The 17,381-nt window shown below is 43.7% G+C and overlaps 1 pseudogene; it reads left to right on the top strand.

The window, feature by feature from the left end:
• The first annotated feature begins 15,607 nt into the window (after positions 1-15,607).
• On the top strand, positions 15,608-16,383 carry LOC140642187 (MICOS complex subunit MIC19 pseudogene; annotated as a pseudogene).
• Positions 16,384-17,381: the final 998 nt, after the last annotated feature.

The following is a 17,381-nucleotide window of genomic DNA, read 5'->3' as shown; positions in this document are numbered from 1 at the left end:
CAGAGGGAGAAGCAGGCTCCATGCAGGGAGCCTGACGGACTCCATTCGGGGTGGGACTCGATCCAGGGTGGGACTCGATCCAGGGTGGGACTTGATCCAGGGTCTCCAGGATCACACCCTGGGCTGAAGGCGGCGCTAAACCTCTGAGCCACCCGGGCTGCCCTATTTTATACTTTCTCATTTTGAAGCTCTTCAACTGTCCTTTGTAGGCTTGCGAGAACGATTTGCAAAGTCTTGGAAACTTTTACCTCATCTCCAACCCTAATTCCCTAAATAATTGTGGGGCCTGTTGTTCATAGGACCCCTTGGGTTCCCCCATCATCTTGGGGATGTTCTATGCACTGCCCAAGGAAGGAAGGCACATGAGGAAACACTTGCTCTCTTGAAATAAGCATCATGCTTTGGGTGGGAGCAATTAAGTAAACCTGGCTCTGTGCTTTCCATAAGGACAGTGCAGCAAAATGCCCAAAGCTGCTGGGCTGCCTCCTACTCTTTATGCTCTGTTATTACTTAAGGAAACAAGGGAAGGTAACTATTTCTGGAAATTGCCCGGAATGAGGAGTAGGTGTTCTCTTAGGAGAATAAAACATGTCAAACGCTCTATCACCACCCTGCTACACTGGACTTCCTACCTGGCCAGGGAGCCTGATGTGCTTATCAGCCCATTCTGGCTGAAAGGGGGCAGTCAAAAGGCAACTTCTCAGAGGCCAAGAAATATGACTTTCTGTCTCCCTTTTTTTGTGTGATTGGTGCTGGGTGAGTGAAATATACACATGATGAGAGAGGCACTGTGGACCAATTAAATAATATCAGAGGCTTCTTCAGATTATCTTGTGCTGGTTAAATCCACATATAGTCATGCAATTCCAAGAATATCCCACTGTAAGCAAAATTTCTTAAGATGTGTGAAGTTTGTCTTCAACCAAAGCCTGTCTAATATACACATGGAGTCAAGAAAGAATGCCTTTAAATAGCCATCTCATCCCCATAGTCCATCTAAAGCACAATTGAGTAGTAAACATCCAATATACCACACAGATCTGGGGAAACAAATGAGAAAGAACCCGTAATTAAGAGCCGCTATTTACTAGTTCCTAAGGAAGTTTCCACTCTTGAAGTGCTTATATCCTAAGTTAGTAAAGAGGAGGACCAAATATTGTTTCTTTTTTTCCCCCTCAACTTCCTTGATGTATGCACTGTGTGGAAGGGAATAGTTGTTTGTTGGAGTAAAGGGTGTGGTTATAAAAGAAGGTTCAGTTATGACAAAAGAGGAGACTGCTCCTTGCAGCAAAGAGAATGGAGGAGCCCTATACAAGGTTTCTGGTCCTGTACAAAGCTGCTGTCCTGACACTGTCCCACTACAAATACCTAAAGTTCTAGATTGAATATCAAAGCTACCCTCTCAAATGCATGATTGGATTTGCAAGAAAGAAAAGGAAATTCTCAGGTGTTGAAAACAAAGCAGGAGCAGGAATAGTGGAAGGAAAACCAGCCCTGAAGCCTGAGGCCAGTGGTCACCTGGTATCCTCTGTCAGCTGTAGGAAACAGGAGCTTCCCTATTAGTAGACAAATGTTGGGTGCATACAAGGTGGGTATTTCCATAGAAACCCCTGAAAGGGTAAACTAGAAAAACATCTGCCCTACAAAGGAGTCAGTAAGGAAATAAGTCTACCTCAGCTTCAACTCAGGGTGGTGGTGGTGGTGGGACCTCCCTGAAGATTTTTAGCCACCAGCCAGTGCTCACATAGGCTTGTGGCTTCTATTAACACCACCTACATGGCCAGCAAAACCTCAAACTGAGAATTTGATCCAAAGTGGTCCTGGGTGGCTCAGTAGCTAAGCATCTGCCTTTGGCTCAAGGAGTGATCCCGGATTCCTGGGATCGAGTCCCACATCAGGCTCCCTGCATGGAGCCTGCTTCTCCTCCCTCTGCCTGTGTCTCTGCCTCTCTTTCAGTGTCTCTCATGAATAAATAAATAAAATCTTAAAAAAAAAAAAGTGTTCCCAGGTTGGTAGTGTACCCAGGAGCCTGACAGAAGCAGATTAAAATCTTTACCCCAAAGCAGGTCCTCAAAGAATTTCCAGTTACAAAGTTTCAAGGATCTTAAATTTCAACCAAAACTTACACACATGTGCAGGTGAGGAAATAAGCCTCCACGAGTGAGAGTGGGCAGACCATATATAGCAGACTAGCAAAAGCTCCAGATTTTGAAAATTATAAGATACAGAACAGAATATAAGTATATCCAACATATTTAGATTAAAAAGAGAGAACTGAAAAATATAAGTAAAAAAATAAGAACCCATAAAGAAAAAGACCAAGCAAGGTTGCAAAAGAGTCAATTAAACTTACAGAAATAAAAAGCATAAAATCTGAAATTAAAAACTTTATCAGTATTTTATGGGGCATCTGGGTGCCTCATTTGGTTAACTTCCAACACTTGATTTCAGCTTGAGTCATGGTCTTGGGGTTATGGACTAGAGCCCCATGTTGAGTTCCATGCTTAGCAGAGTCTGGTTAGAATTCTCTCCCTCTGCTCCTCCCCCAACCCACATGTGTGTGTTATTGCTCAGATAAACAAACAAACAAACAAACAAACTTTTAAGAACTATATCAATATTTTAAATAGATATTAGACACTGATGAAGAAAGAATTAGTGAACTGAAAGACAGACTTAAAGAAATTACTGAGATTACAATACAGATAGAAATAAAGATGGAAAATATAAATGGAGAAGGAAGAGGATCCTGATGATGGTAGAGGAAACAAATGATAAGAAAGAGAGAAATTATAGTTGAGAATTTTCCTAATTTAATTAAAGCAAATTCTCAGATTGAGGATTCCCAGTGAATTCTAATCTAAATTACTTTGTAAATGTCCATACTTTGAAATGTCATTGTGTACAATATAAAAGACAAAGTGGTCTTAAAGGAAGCCAGTATGAAAACAGAGAATATTTATAAAGGGACAATAATTAACTGGACAACTGGCTTCTGAACAGCAATAATAAAAGCAAGAAACCAGTAGAGTACAATCTTTGAGAAAATTAACAGGATTATACATATGTATTTCAAGAACAAGGAGAAAATTTAGTCAAACAAAATTGAAAAGTTACCAGAAATATATCCTGTTGAAAGGAGCAAATAAAGGATAACTTTAAGGACAGTTATCACTAAAGGAAAAATCTAAGGTGCAAGAGTAAAAAGGTGAGCAAATAAAATGGCAACTTAAGGAAAGTCTTAACAGTGTAATTACTATATAAAACAATAATAGAGTGATGGGGATTCAGGAGTGCATTTGTCATGATGAGCTCTGGGTGATGTATGGAAGTGTTGAATTACTATATTGTACACCTGAAACTAATATAACCCTGTATGTTAACTAACTGGAATTCAAATTAAAAAAAAAAGAAAGAAAGAAAGAAAGAAAGAAGAAAGAAAGAAAGAAAGAAGAAAGAAAGAAAGAAAGAAAGAAAGAAAGAAAAGAAAGAAAGAAAGAAAGAAAGAAAGAAAGAAAGAAAGAAAGAAGAAAGAAAGAAAGAAAGAAAGAAAGAAAGAAAGAAAGAAAGAAAGAGAAAAGAAAATGTTCATCACAATAAAAAAATAAATAAAGCAAGAACTAGAAATTTGTTAGGGTTTTAGCGATCCCAGTAAAAAAGCATTCCTTTTCCATACATGAATTGTGAATGGCAGTGAACAAGAAAATTTAAGTCAGAGAGAAATGCAGAGTATTGCTGTAAGTACTGACAAACACTAATATTGGAAAATGTAGCTTATATCTACAATTACATATTAGGCAATTACATTTCATAATACTGAACCCCAGATTTAGAACTTACCCAGCCAGCTTTTAGGCAGCTCTAGATTTCCCCAGCCACACCCTGGCCCTCCCTACTGTCAAGTACATGGGAACCTACCTTTGTAAAACTTACAGTGTGGAGGAGAAGGATCTTTGGTCTTCCTCCTGAGAGGAACTCACTTCCAAAAAAAGACAAGGCTACACATGCCTAGCTTTTTCCTTCCAAAATTACCCATTAGTTCAGGTCAGGCAGAGAAAGGCTAGACATATTATGCTAGTGAATCTCCCTACACATAGAAGGAAACAGAAAGAATAATGAGTAAAGAATATACCCTACAATAGGGACTAATATTGGGGGTGAGGGAGGTTAAGTTAAAATACTCAACAACAATAGCCTGTGAGCTAGAAAGGAGAGGACTGGAGTTACAATGTTATAATGCCCTTATATTATTTGGAAGGATGGTAAGATATTAAATTTAGATTTCATAAAGTTAAGTGTACTTATTTCAAGTGCTAGTTTCAAAGCTAATTATTAAAAGTATAAAAACCAAGTTCACAACTTGACAACAGCATTCATTATGTAATGAAAAATAAATAAACAAATTCTCAAAGAATTCAAGAAAAGAGAAAAGTTTTAATTTAAAAATCAGGACAAATAGAAAATACAAAACAGTATGCCATAATTAACTCTCATTATGCCAATACAACAATAAACATAAGTGGACTAAACAGTCTACTTAAAAGACAGACAGGTTGTCAGATTGGCTATGAGTAGAAAAAAATGAATAATTTACTGCTTCCAAGAAACTCACCTAAAACATCAGGTTATAGAAGAGTTGAAAATAAAGTATGGAAAAATATACACCAGGCAAAGCCTCACCAAAAGAAAGCTAGTATGTTCATTTCAGAAAAAATAGAACTTTCATTAAAAAGATTACTACAAAAACCACTGTGAGATGGCACTTCACACCTATTATAATAGTCCAAAGGTGGGAGCCACTCAGTAAATGAACTGTCCATCAGTAAATGAACAGGTAAGTAAAAAGTGTTTTTACATACATATTTTTAAAATAAATAGCATATATTTTATATTTAAATAAATATATAAGTAAACACACTTCAGCCTTTAAAAAGGAAGGAAATTTTGATACATGCACAACATGGATTAACCTTGAAGACATGATGCTAAGTGAAATACGTCAGACACAAAGGGGCAAGTATCATATGATCCCACTATCCGAGGCACCCAGAGTAGTCAAATTCAGAGAGACAAAGTAGAACAATGGTTTCCAGGAGCTAGGGGAGAGTGGGGAACTATTATTTTAGTGAGTACAGAGTTTCAGTTTAGGAAATGAAGAGTTCCAGAGATGGATGATAGTCATAGTCACAGAACAACATACTACATCAGTGAACTTGCACTCAAAAGTGGTCAAAAAGGTAAATTTTATGTTATGTATCTTTTATCACAATACAAACAAAAATTTTTCTACAGATAAAGATAGTCACAATCACTAGTTAATTTGACAAGCTGAATAATTAGGAAGATAGAACAAATCTAAATTTGTGTGCATTTAATAGCAAAGTTTCTAAATACATAACAAAATCTAAGAGGATTACCAGGAGAAATTCACCAACTGCCCAGCACATTTGGGAGATTCTAACACACCTTTTTTAATGCTTGAATAGGCAAAGGAAAAATCATTATATAGCTGAAAAACAAAATTTGAAAATGAGCTAAGGGACATATTCAGAACACTATACTCCTGAATATGCTTTCATATACTAAGCATGCAACAGCTTCTGCTGTTTAAATATCATCTTTAAAATAAGGCAATTAGGGGATCCCTGGATGGCTCAGTGGTTTGGTGCCTGCCTTCGGCCCGGGGCGTGATCCTGGAGGCCCAGGGTCAGGTCCCAAGTCAGGCTCCCTGCTTGGAACCTGCTTCTCTCTCTGCCTATGTCTCTGCCTCTCTCTCTCTGTGCCTCTCATGAATAAATAAATAAAATCCTTAAAATAAAATAAAATAAAATAAAATAAAATAAGGCAATTACAGGGGGCACCTGGGTGGCTCAATTCGTTAAGCAACTCCCTTCGGGCTCAGGTCATGAACTCAGGGTCCTGGGATCCAGCCCCACATTGGGCTCCCTGCTCAGCAGGGAGTCTGCTTCTCCCTTTCCCTTTACCCCTCCCCTCCCCCAACTCATGCACGCACGCGCGCTCTCCCTCTCTCTGTCTCTCTCTCTCTCTCTCAAATACATAAAATCTTTCTAAAAATAAAATAAGGCAACTATAATACATATTAATATAAATAGATAATTCTCTTTTTCACAAGGCCAAAAACCAATCAATACAATCTATATATTGCTGTCTACTCTGTCATATTTAAACATTTAATATAATTAGACTTAATGCTTAGTCTGTTCAAAACTATACTAAGATTTTTTTAAATTTTATTTATTTATTTATGAGAGACACACAGAGAGAGGCAGAGACACAGGCAGAGGGAGAAGCAGGCTCCATGCAGAGAGCCCCATGTGGGACTCAATCCTGGGTCCCCAGGATCACACCCTGGGCCAAAGGCAGACGCTCAACCACTGAGCCACCTAGGCATCCCTATACTAAGATTTTTTAAAACTATACTAAGATGTCCCTCAATTTAGAATCACGTTCAGACTGGAGTTCCTCACATCAGATCAGGAGTATGGGATTTCAACATGACTTAGTACGAATGATGTTAACAGTTAACTACTTGGCTAAGGTGGTGTCATCTGGATGTTCCAGTCCAGCACAACCTCAAGGGTGCAGCGCAAGAAATTAAGCTCCACCTCTCTGTGGGGGGTGGGGAATCTTTATACATTATTTGGAATTCTTTCGAAAGGAAGGTTTATCTCTTCTCTCTCTTTATTTAGAATTTTATTTATTTATTCATGAGAGACACACAGAGAGAGGCAGAAACACAGGCATAGAGAGAAGCAGGCAGTAGTTTCTCAAATTCTCCTTAAAATTACTTACTTCATGACAAACAAGAAAAGATTTGAGAAACTACCACAACTGAAAGGAAAACAGCCCAACGTGGTATCCTGGACTGGATCCTGGAACAGAAAGGGGGCATTTGCGTGGAAATAGGGGCAATCTGGACAAAGTCTGGAGTATAATTAACCATACTCTACTGATGTTGATCCTCGTTTTGACAAATGTACCATGGTTATGTAAGGTTGGGGGAAGTGGGCGAAAGGCATAAATGAATTCTCTGTATCATCCTTGTAAATTTTGTATAGATCTAAAATTACTGCAAAATTTAAAGTTTATTTTTTAAAATGCTATAATCCATTGACTAATCTTGTAGCATCAATGGGTCATTTGGTTCATGTCTTAAATAGATGTGTGTATATAAGAAAAATGTCCAAAGCCCCACTTGATTAATTCCATGTAAATTAACACAAAGGGAAGACGTTGGTGGGGAAAGCAAAAAAAAGAGAACACTGGGCTTCCAAAAAAAACACTTGTATCTGAATAAATTGGGAGTCAGTTCTGAATAACTAGCCAGGTGAAGCTTTCTGAATTAGTAATAAAGTGGAATTTTCATACAGAAAGCTTATGAGACTTCACCACACGTCCCAGCCTGCTCGTCCTCACCTCACTGTCTACGGAAATGGACAGAATATGCCCCCTCGGAGCTCCCCATGCGTTTATGTCTGCAGTCCCCTCTGTGTAGAACGCCATTCTGCTGCCATGTCTCCAGCCAGCCAGCTCTTAGGCATCCTTCAAGGTCCGACATACACAGCACTCCCTATCACCCCTAGGTTCCACTAGCAAACATTTTTGTTCCCTATAATGCGACCCATGTTCTGCTGGCCTAGAGGTCATAGAGTGGGAAGGCGGGAGGAATGCTTCCTCCAGGAGACACAATGAAGGTTTTAGTGAACTAGAGGTCAGGACTGCCACCCGGCCACTTTGGGCTCCTTGTGCCTCTGAATCAACCAGCAAAAAGAAGAAAGTTACTGTGCCAGCTGGGGTGACTGATCCTGACTACCAAGGGGAAATTGGACTACTACCCACCATGGAGATGAGGAGGAGTGTGTCTGGAACACAGGAGGTCCCTTAGAGCGTCTCTTAGTCTCACTACAAACTAAGTTAGAGTCATCGACTACAACCCAACTCAGGCAGGACTACTAATGATGGCCCAGATCATTCCGGAATAAGGTTTGGATCATCACCAGATAGGAAACCATGACAAGCTAAGGTGCTTGCTGAGGGTACAGGGAATATGGACTAGGTAGTAGCAAAAGGTAGTTGTAAACACCAGGTACGACCACATGAACAGTCACAGAAATGAGGACTGTGACTGTCGTGAGTATTCTTTCTTTCTCCAGAGAGATTTATGTTAAGCAAATGGTTTATATGATTATGGAAACTGGGGAGTCCCAAATCCGCAGAGAAAGCCAGCAGGCTAGAGACCCAGCTCAAGTCCAAAGGCAAGTTGCAGGTAGGATTCCCTCTTCCCTGGGGGAGGTCGGGGTTTTGAGGTTTTTTCCTTTTAAGGCATTCAATTGATTAAATGAAGCCCACCACATTATGAAGAGTAATCTGCTTTATTCAAAGTCTACTGATTTAAATGTTAATCTCATCTTTAAAAAAACAAAACAAAACAGAACACCTTCACAGCAACATCTAGACTAGTGTTTGACCAAATGTCTGGGTACCATCAGCCAAAGTGGCATAAAATTAACCATCACATGGTTGGATTGTGGACATGCATAATTTGAGGAGACATGCAATGGGATGCATGGGCCCATTATCCAAGGGGTCAGAGAGAAGGGGAGGGAGGTTTTATCCCATGCACCCGGAGTTACCATTATGGAGACACCTCGGGCACTATGGAGATAGCAGTAGCTAAGAGGGGAGGACTGCAGGGGAGAGCAGACAAGGCAGGTAGGGTCAATGATGGAGAACAGGCTTTGGGCCTTCGAGCTGGGAAGTTTGAGGCATCTGTTGGGCATCCAACTACTGCTGCTGTGCATACAACTGGAGTTCAGGGAAGAGGGTCAGGCTGGAGATGAAAATCTCATACCATCTTCTTTGTGAGCCTTTTGTTAAGATTTCCCAGACAGATGGCTAAATTAAAACAAACCCTTTGTGCCCTAGTTTGGGATGCAGAAAATAACTGTCACTGAAAACCAAGAAGGATTAAATAAAACAGAGAGACCAGCTTTGCAGAGAAGAGGCAGAGGGCTAACAGGCTGGATTATAAAGGGTAAGCGGGAGTGGAAGAGATGCCAGAAGGAAAGTGAGTGAACTGCCCTTGTGGAAAAGATGAGGATGACACTAAACCAGGATTGCCCCAGAAAAGTGGTGACAGCCAGGCAGGCGCATGGCATCTTGGCCAGTCATTCTCCTGGGACCTGGATTATGAACAGGAGCTCGTGCGTGACGTTGTCATGAGGACCATGGCCTGCACGGTGGTTTTCCTGGGCTCGCGCTCCAGACCCACAGTTTCCGTTAGGCTCAGGGGCTAATTCAGTTTCTCTGCACCTCCATCCCTTGGTCTGTTAAAATAGAAGCACACCGCTGCCCACCCCCCGGGGTTCCTGTGGGAGTGAAATGCCACCGGGCCCCAAGCCCAAGCTCCACAAAGGTTAGCTCTGGTCATGGGGGCCTGTCTCCCCCGCTCCTCTCAGGACTCCCAGGAGCCTTAGATCCATTCGCACTCGTATCACGGCACATAGTACAGCATCTGGCACAAGTCAGCAGGAGTTTGCTGCGTTGAACTGAACAGAAAAGTGGCTCCCACGGCTCCCTCTCATGGCTTGGGGTGGGGGGGTACCACCCGAACTCTTCTGGGCCTGTGAGCATCCTCCCCCCTCCTTCCTGCTCTGCTCTCCTGGGCTCCCCCTCCAGCCCTCACCTTTTCAAGAACCACATTCTAGTCTCGCTCCCCCTTTCTCTTCAGTCTCCCCTTAGATTCTTCCCTGATGCATGTGAACATGCTCAGGGCTCCTCCACTTTTAAGAACAAACATACAAAAAAAACCCACTCCTGCCCTACACTGTCCCTCCAGCTATTTCCCAAACTCTGCACATCTGTTCCCAGCTGAACCTCCTCCGTAAAGTGGCCGGAGCCAGCTTTCTGCAGCTTCTCTGCTCATCTCACACTCCATTCCAAAGCACTAAAGTCAACCTTCCCTTTTCCAAAATGTTTGTTTGTTTTTAGCGTCACCCATGACCAATTATTTTGCTAGGCCCAATTGATGTTGTATAATTTTTGTCTAAGGCAATCCCTCTGCAGGTTCAAGACCCCTGACCATGCCCTTTCTTGGGACACTAGATGCCTTCTCCTAGCTCTCTGCCTGCATCCCATCTCCCACCAGCCTCCAGGGATTGGAGCCATTGGAGCTCCTCAAGAACATGCCTTCTCACCCTGAATTCCACCTCTAGGCAATTTATCCGCTCCAGGGAGGTGTCGCAGGCACCTCACACCAGTATGTTCAAAACTGAACTCACTGTCTTCATCTCCTCCCCGGATCCAGGCCCCTCTGATGTTCCCTTCATCATAATTAGAAAAATGGGGGTTATCCTTGACTTTCCTTTCCTGCAATCCTGAAATTTTACCAATTCTACCTCCTTAAATCAGATTAAATGTCTGTCAGATCCACCCACTTCCCTCCACCACCCTTGCTGGGAGAATAGGGACCATCCACAGGGTTCCACTGAGAGAGGGCAACTGGAAGCTCCACACTTGGTCTCTCTGGGATGTCTGCAACACCTATTACCTTTGCCAATTTTGGTTTTTTAAAAGACTTATGTATTTTAGAGGAGGGGCAGAGGGAGAGGGAGAGAATCCTCAAGTAGACTCCCCACTGAATGAAGAGCCCAATGTGGTGCTGGATTCCAGGACTCTGAGGTCATGGCCTGAGCCAGAATCAAGAGTAGTCTACCCACATAGATCAATGGAACAGAATAGAGAACCCAGAAGTGGACCCTGAACTTTATGGTCAACTAATATTCGATAAAGGAGGAAAGACTATCCATTGGAAGAAAGACAGTCTCTTCAATAAATGGTGCTGGGAAAATTGGACATCCACATGCAGAAGAATGAAACTAGACCACTCTCTTGCACCATACACAAAGATAAACTCAAAATGGATGAAAGATCTAAATGTGAGACAAGATTCCATCAAAATCCTAGAGAAGAACACAGGCAACACCCTTTTTGAACTTGGCCACAGTAACTTCTTGCAAGATACATCCACGAAGGCAAAAGAAACAAAAGCAAAAATGAACTATTGGGACTTCATCAAGATAAGAAGCTTTTGCACAGCAAAGGATACAGTCAACAAAACTAAAAGACAACCTACAGAATGGGAGAAGATATTTGCAAATGACATATCAGATAAAGGGCTAGTTTCCAAGATCTATAAAGAACTTCTTAAACTCAACACCAAAGAAACAAACAATCCAATCATGAAATGGGCAAAAGACATGAAGAGAAATCTCACAGAGGAAGACATAGACATGGCCAACACGCACATGAGAAAATGCTCTGCATCACTTGCCATCAGGGAAATACAAATCAAAACCACAATGAGATACCACCTCACACCAGTGAGAATGGGGAAAATTAACAAGGCAGGAAACCACAAATGTTGGAGAGGATGCAGAGAAAAGGGAACCCTCTTACACTGTTGGTGGGAATGTGAACTGGTGCAGCCACTCTGGAAAACTGTGTGGAGGTTCCTCAAAGAGTTAAAAATAGACCTGCCCTACGACCCAGCAATTGCACTGTTGGGGATTTACCCCAAAGATACAGATGCAATGAAACGCCGGGACACCTGCACCCCGATGTTTAGAGCAGCAATGGCCACAATAGCCAAACTGTGGAAGGAGCCTCAGTGTCCATCGAAAGATGAGTGGATAAAGAAGATGTGGTTTATGTATACAATGGAATATTCCTCAGCCATTAGAAATGACAAATACCCACCATTTGCTTCAATGTGGATGGAACTGGAGGGTATTATGCTGAGTGAAATAAGTCAATCAGAGAAGGACAAACATTATATGTTCTCATTCATTTGGGGAATATAAATAATAGTGAAAGGGAATATAAGGGAAGGGAGAAGAAATGTGTGGGAAATATCAGAAAGGGAGACGGAACGTAAAGACTGCTAACTCTGGGAAACGAACTAGGGGTGGTAGAAGGGGAGGAGGGCGGGGGGTGGGAGTGAATGGGTGACGGGCACTGGGGGTTACTCTGTATGTTAGTAAATTGAACACCAATAAAAAATAAATTAAAAAAAATAAATGTTAAGATTGTACTTACAAGAAAAAGCAAAAAAAAAAAAAAAAAAAAGTGGTCTACCCAACCAACAGAGCCACCCAGGTGCCCCCACCTCAGCCAATTTTAATCTGTATCCTTTCACGGTAACAAACTGTGACCATGAGCACAAGCATTTTTCTGAGTTCTGTGACTCAAGCAAATTTTGAACCTGAGAGCAGTCTTGGGGACCTCCAGCTCATCAACAAGTAGTCAAGTGTTAAGGATCATGATTATAGTCTTGTATGTAAAAGAAAGAAACGGGAGTGATCTCAGTTTCCGCTAAGTCTAGATATGTATCCCCGAGCCCTAGGCCATGCTGACAGTTGTCTTTGGGCTGAGATGAGGAATGTGGGTGGAAGGAGTAGCTGGAGAGTAGAAGCTATGGGAAAGTGGCATTCCGTGTTGAGTATTAGAACTTTAGAGCTGCAAGGCAGCTTAGAGCATCTTGTTCAAAGTCACTCATGTCGCAGAGAAGGCAATGGAAGGAAGGGCAAGGATATAACATGAGTTGACCAGGTCACAGGATTGGGTTCAAATACATGGAATGCTCATTGAACATCAGGTACCAGGCACAAAACCAGATTTGAAGGAATTAGTTCCCTAGGTCCAAGCAATATTGTAAGAGGCTTAGGGCGGGGTGGAGGGCAAGGACTGGAAGACACCCAAATCAGTCTAGGGCCGCCCTGCAGGTGGTGAATGAGTGAAGGTCCCTGTGCACTACAAGTGGTTCTCAGAGCTTTGCTGCTGCCAGCCTGCAACATCCATGCACGGTGCAAAGCAGAGAGAAGAAGCTATAACTCTCCATTACTGTTGGATGGGAGCTGGGGGTGCAGGGGAAGATGAGGGGGGGCAGGAAGGAGATTCCACAGGAGAGATACCTGACTCTGGAAGCTGCCACAGGGGCCCTGAGCTCCCTTCCAGAGCCCAGTTCTCCCAGACTGTGCATCTTTTAGCACCTTCTCTTTCATAATGGATTAAATCTACCCTGCGTCCCTCCCACCCCGCCACACACGTATCTTAGGATCAGAAATAACATGCCCTAAAAGGACTGCAAAAGCATTTGGCAACCTTTATTTATAAATCACATCCATTTTGAAGGGAGCCTCAAGTACTGTCTGAGAAAGTGGGATCATAAGGTAATTCAAGAACAATTTTTCAATAAAGCCTTCCCCAAATATTTTCTGAGCAAGGAAGACAAAAGGCAGAAATTAGTATCTGTGAATTGTACGAAATGCCCAGGCATATGCTAGACCCTTTAGTCTCAGTGACAGGTGACCTGGGAACACTTGGGTGGTAGACAGCAGTGCCCTCGTTAAACAGATGTTAAATAATCATTATCATCATTGGGGACTCAGAAAGATTCAGGAACTTCGCTCCTCCGTTATAATAACACTGGAATTGAGCTTAGCTTGGTCTAAGAGCCCTGGGGCTTTTGCTCTCAAGGAAAATTGCTTCAGCTCCAACTTACAGGTAGACTCTGGTTAATAAATGCTGAGCCGCACAGAGACCTGACCAAGGCTGCAGCCAGGAGAGCAAAGATTTCATTATATCAGCTCTACCTCCTCTGCCCAAGGCTTCACGAAGCACATGGTTTGATATGGAACCAACGTTTTTGTCTAGAATTATTCTACATGAATGCAGGAAAAGCAAGGATAGTCCACCTACCTGTATAACATAGCCCCCGATTCCTCCTACTTATTACCCGGTCACCTAACAGTCCCCAGATCCAGGATGGTGTCCCAGCCCCGTTCCATCTCATCGCCCCGAGCGTATTGTCTTCCTCCCAGGATCAAGTGTGGGTGGCAAGCACACTCACACTGCAGCTTGTAAGAAGGGCAAGGAGTGCCACTTCGGGGCTAGGGCTCATCTTCCATGTCGGGGACAATCTAGAAGTTGTACCACAGTGTCTGCACACATCCCTGCATTGACCACCAGGCCATGCCAGCAACAAAGGAGATGGGAAGTGTCATTTCCCACCCAGGCCCCATGGCACATTGAGTCCTGCGGAAGATGCAGAGAGCAGATTTCATTCAGGGGCCAACTGGCCCCCTCGGCCATGGCCATGGTCACAGTCACAGCCTGAGCCCGTGCTTTGCTTTACAGGGCTTTTACACCGACCACTTCATTTCACCCAGCAACAAACCTTTGTGTAATAACATTTCTCTTGTGTCATGTATGAGAAAATGGGGCCACAGTGGTTAAGGGGCTGAGCTAAGGCACAGCCACAGAGCAATAAATGCCCTGTGAGAACGCCCCGGCAGTGAGAGAATATTAGTAGAATCAGAAGGAAAAACCTGTTCCATCTGCTCCAACCACACTTATTAGGCAATTAATAAGAACCAAGGACATGGGAAAATGGAGCCCAGGGGCAGGTCCTTGCCCTCAAAGGCCTCGTGGCAGCTGGGGATTGCAGGACGGTGTGGTCCTAAGGATTATAGGACACAGTGACAGCAATGGACAGAGGAGGGTCATTAGGACATAGAGAAGACAGTAAGGACTCCCAGAGGGTGATGGGAAGGTAAATGCTTTCTTCAATGTGTGGGTAAAACGGTAAGTCTAAGACCCTCTTGCAGAAAGTGGAGAAGTAGGGCGTTCAGGGAGTGAGGGACTTAGCAGGAATTAGGCGTCTCTTACACCCTGCCTCCTATCCTCTCGTCCCACCTTTTACTCCAGCCACAGCTGTGGCGGACCCATCCCTACAGGTGCAGCCGGATGCTCCCGGCTGAGCTGCTGCCCCAGGTATCTCTGGCCTTCTGCTCCAGGCTTGCCCTGACACCGCGCTGTGGGACACGTGTGAGAACCTGTCCAGTATTCACGCATCCACAACCAAGAGATGTAAGTTAACATCCCACAGGACAAGTCTTGGCCATAGGATGGGGAGCACCAGCAAACAAATGCTCCCTCTGTCCAGAGTTGTACTGTCTGAGGCACACTCTACACACTTCTAGTAGGCACCAGGGGATCGAGCCTATGATGGACAGTGTCTTGGATGAGATTTACATTAAAACAGTGAATTTTATGAAGGTGCCATCCATAATGTGGGTAGACCTCATCCAATCAGTTGAAGTTCCAAACAGAACAAAGACTGGCCTTCTGGAGCAAGAAGGAATTCTCCAACAGACTGCCTTTGGACTTCATCTCTACCATGGGCTCTCCAGGGTCTCGAGCCTGCCAGCCCACATTGCAGATTTTGGGACTTCCATAATGACATAAGCCAATTATTTAAAATAAATCTCTTCATTCTGTTTGCTTCTCTGGAGAACCCTGAATAATACAGAGACCCAGTGATCAACTTGAGCATGCACACTTGCATCAGCTCTCCTCTTCTGCACTCTCTGGAATCACTCGCTTTCAAAATAAACTATGAAGCTGTGTGCACATCGTTGTCTCAGGCTTACTTTCTGGGTGTTCCCCACCCAGTCTGCATATGCACTACAGAGGGCTATCATTATAAAAGGACATTGATGACCCAAAGAGAGCCTTTTGAGGAGTCATGGCCTTGCTCCTGCTGTGTAAGGGAAGCATCCAGGCATTTCCAGGCGTGTGTGTGCACAAGGTGCCTGAAGTGCTCATGGTCTCTGCAGGGGCAGAAGCAGGAGCCACGGGCAGGACCGCAAGCACCCACCAGGTCACCTTTGAAGCGGGTAAGAATAAGAACACCACCATGGTGCAGGGGCATCTGAGTTTTGGAACATGTGATCAATTGTATGAGGGAAACCCCCCCATCTGGTTCGAAGTCTTAGCAGTACCCTGCAGCTTATGATGACTGTTTCTGATGAAGAATCTTCAAGAAGAATAGCTGAGGGAGCTGGCATTGGAGGAAGCCAAGAAAGAGCCTGAAATCTTGAAACAACTAAAGTGAGGTGAAGGGCTGAGTGCAGGGAGGGCTTTTGCCACTGAGCAATTAAGCAGGGCTATTCCTCGGGAGAGGGTATCAAGTGAAGAGGCCAAGCACCTGGCGAAGGCCAAGGCCAAGCACCTGGAGAAGCAAATGGAAGAGAAATGCAGGACTTGTTCTGCAAAGAGCTGTTGGCTGAAGCAAAGGAGAGCAACTCAGAATCCTACAAAGTCACCACTGAGCAATATCGGGAAGCTGCTGGAGAGGTGGAAGCAAAGTTCAAGCAAGATGAGCTGCATCTTCTCTCTGCTGATCTGCTAGCCCGAGTTCTCCAGAACACCCAACCAGCCCTCCGCGGCTCCACTTTGGCTGGCCAGCACATGTGCTGTGCCAGTCAGGCCAACCAGAGCATGCTTGAGAGGCGAGTGTAGTCAACTTCTAGAACAAGCAAGACCTCCTCCATGTTAATTCCAGAGGCAGGACTTTTTTTTGTTTCCCACTAGGAAGAAAGGAACCCCTTTCAGAATAAGATGATTAGAGAGAAGCACCAGGAAGCAGACCCATAGGGGCATATTCCAGTTTGATGAGCTGCTGCTGTTTGAAAAGCTGAGGCCTTAGATTGGCTATCAGCCAGCAAGGACACACCACAGTGTTAGTCAACCCCATCTATGATGATGAAAAGGGAGAGGCAGTCCTCTCCACCTTTTTAATTTTCTTTCTTTCTTTCTTTCTTTTTTTTTTTTTTTTTGTCAGAGAGAATGAGAGAGAGAGAGAAGAGAGAGAGCACAGGCAGGGATAGTGGCAGGCAGAGGAGAGGGAGAAGCAGACTTCCTGCTGAGTTCCAGGGATCATGACCTGAGTCAAAGGAAGAGGTTTCATTGACCTAGCCACCCAGGCGCCTCTCTTTTTTTTTTTTTTTTTTTTTTTTTGAGATTTTATTTATTTATTCACAGAGATGCAGAGAGAGAGAGGCAGAGACACAGGCAGAGAGAGAAACAGGCTCCATGCAGAGAGCCCAACGCGGGACTCGATCCCGGGACTCCAGGATCACGCCCTGGGCTGCAGGCAGCGCTAAACCACTGCACCACTGGGGCTGCCCGGTGCCTCTTTTTAACTTTCTATTCAACGTTCTCTTCTCACCAAGCTCCATGGTCAAGCGAACCTTCAATCCAGCAAAGCCAGGGGTCAGGATCGGGGCTAAGGTAATTGGAGTAGTGGCAGGTGTAAGGGGGAGGCCAATCTCGGCCCAGTGGTGCTGGATGAAATTGTCTAGGCTGTGTATGTTGGATTTCTCTTTTTCTTTTCTCCTTGACTATATAAGAGCTACTTCATTTTAACTGATGATGATTGTGCAACCAAGAAGGCAAAAAGGAGAGAAAAGTGTCCCTTTTTCACTGGAGTAGTGTTTATGACTACAAGTGAAATAAGG

Source organism: Canis lupus, chromosome 11, assembly GCF_048164855.1.
Source record: "Canis lupus baileyi chromosome 11, mCanLup2.hap1, whole genome shotgun sequence".
NCBI classification, from domain to species: domain Eukaryota; kingdom Metazoa; phylum Chordata; class Mammalia; order Carnivora; family Canidae; genus Canis; species Canis lupus.
Note: the sequence above shows the minus strand (reverse complement) of the source record. Positions and strands in the feature narration are given on the sequence as shown.